The sequence below is a fragment of the Exserohilum turcica genome (genome assembly GCF_000359705.1).
Source record: "Exserohilum turcica Et28A unplaced genomic scaffold SETTUscaffold_4, whole genome shotgun sequence".
Classification (NCBI taxonomy): domain Eukaryota; kingdom Fungi; phylum Ascomycota; class Dothideomycetes; order Pleosporales; family Pleosporaceae; genus Exserohilum; species Exserohilum turcicum.
This window is the reverse complement of record NW_007360247.1, coordinates 1193379-1195963: the sequence shown is the minus strand read 5'-3', so window position 1 is coordinate 1195963 and position 2585 is coordinate 1193379.

Below are 2585 nucleotides of genomic sequence, written 5' to 3'. Positions count from 1 at the left end.
GCCTACTCGTCTCTCACGGCTGAACTTACCTGCGAAGCTCTGCCCTAGGTGTACTGTCTTGCGACGGTCTACCTTCTCGCTGCACTAAAGGCCTTTCGTACCTATTGCAGCACTAACTCCGTGTTACTAGCTCGCACTAACAACACGCTCTAAAACTTAGTTAAAAGACAGTCTGCCTAAGGCTTATGTCTAATTGGGATTAAATACAAAATGTAAGGGGCTGCGCTCTAGGGAGCAATCGCGAGGTATACAAGAGGTTGTATTCAATAGAGAGCTATAGAGTCTACTTGCGTGGTGTTTATTTACTTGTCGGAGAAAGGTTGCACCGAGTGTCTGAGCGCGTCGTCTGGGCGCCGCTCAGGCCTCGCACAGATGCCGGGTTGCAGAGTAAGACCTGGCGTCTGCTGCTTGACCGAGATTCCATCGAGGAGCTATCCAAAGGGCGTTCAGCCCGTTACATAGGCCTTTATAAGCACATTCTTATATAGCATCTCTTTAGCCTCTTTAATAAGCTTTAAAAAGCCTTTTTATATAGTAGTTAGTGATTATATAAAAGACCCTCTTATAAGCTTTAATTATAACCTAAATTTATATAAATTACTTAGTGTTTTTAACGTCTAAGGTATTTCTAGCTAAGCTTTTTATAGTAGAGTATAAAGGCGTACGTTAAGGCAATTAATAACTCTCTATGCGTTAATAGGGACTAGCCCTACTACCTTAAAGACCTTCTTATAGTTATTAGACGTAAATACATTAAAAAACGCGTCTTAAAAGGCTAGAAGGAAGCGCTCCTTATTAATATACTAGACATAGTAGCGTGCTAAGTCTTATACATGTTAAGAGTACTTCTACTTAAGAGGCAAAAAGTAGATAATGTTAAGTAGCTAAAGTATGTGCAATAAATAAGCAAGTATATAGAGGGTAAGAATCTTTCGTATAAGGCAGTAATCCTTAAATTCTTAGTTAAGGTAGCTCTTATAGCTATTAAGGATAAGTAGCCTATATAACCCTACCTAACGCGTCTTTATATACTCGTTAAAGTGCTTTAACTACGCGAGACTAAGCTTATTATTTGTCTAGCCGTTCTCTAATACTAAAAGCTTCTAGTTATATAGTATATCTGCTTTTTTATACTATGTAGAGATATAGACGCGTCCTTTGTAGATAATAAATAGCGGGGTAGCGTATCCCGCAGCGCAGATGCTCTAGATGACTATAACCCACTCGCGATTGCCTAGCTGCGTGAGAGTAGGCCTCGTACAACGCTCTGCGCCTATAACTACCTTTATTAAGCTAATTACGCCTAACGTGGTTCACAAGTGAGCTGATCACCCAAGCGAGCTGATCACTCCCCACCAAAACACTACCCTCGCAATATTATCACAGCCATTTAACACAGTATATTAAAAATCCTAATAAGCCAAATTACTCCTTAGATCCATCGCTATCACTAGCACTATCAATTTCTACTTTACAAGTGCGCGCGTTATGCCCAGTCTCCTTGCAACGCCCGCACCGCCTCTCTCCTCGCACCCTCTTCGACGCACTCTCACCACCACCACGACTGCTACCCGCCTGTTCAGCTAACAAGTCCTGTACCTCACCTACAGTAAGAGTCTCTTCTGTCCATATATATCGTCGCTTACGGCTCTTACGCTTATTTGCTATATCTAGAGTCTCTCGAAGGGCAGCCACTTCCTCTCTCATAAGCGTCATCTCATGTGCTATTTGCTAAGCCCCTTTACTTAACTGCGCAACCTGCTGATTAAGAGAATTTGCAGAAGACCCACGGCAGTTTCTTACTCTCTGTCGAATGAGAGTACTTTAAGACTCAACCTCGCGCGCGTTGCGTGGTGTCTGCGCCTCCCAGACAGCTGCCCGTTGGGGTGATTGTTTTGGTGTCTGCACCACCACATCAAGCTTTGATAGCACAGCCTATGGGTCATGTGGGACTAGACCAGCGCCTCTAAAGCCTGCCTGGATATTCTCCCGTGTAATAGACTGCTCAAAAGCAGTCTTAAAGGCTGCTAGGAAGGTCTCCTTGCTGATATAGTTAGTGCGGTTGCGTGCCAAGCCTGAGATCACATCGCCATACTTCCGCTTTAAAGGCGAGAAACACGCAACATCAAGAGGCTGCAATAGATGAGACGAGTGTGGAGGCATGCAGAGAAGAATAATATTCTTCTCCTTGCAGAGATCTTGAAATTCGATAGAGATGTGGCTCTCATGGCCGTCAACAATCAGTAGTCGATACCCACCCACAGTGCAGCTCTTTGTATGCCTATCAAAGTGCTCTAGCCATGCAAGAGCAAGCTAATTATTCGTCCAGCCATTAGGACTAACTTCAAGAATCCAGTCAGGAGGCAGGTCTTTAAACCAAACATCGATAAGCACCTTGCCCGCAAAGATGACGAAGGGGGATAGCTGGCGACCTGACGCACCTACGCCCTGGATCACAGTAACCCACTCACGGTTGCCTGGCTGTATGCGCTTCTTTTTGCCAAAACTCTCTAAGCCTGTGATAATTAACTGTGATAAAATCTTGCCTATTATGAAGCTAGTTTTATCAAAGTTGTAGATATCCT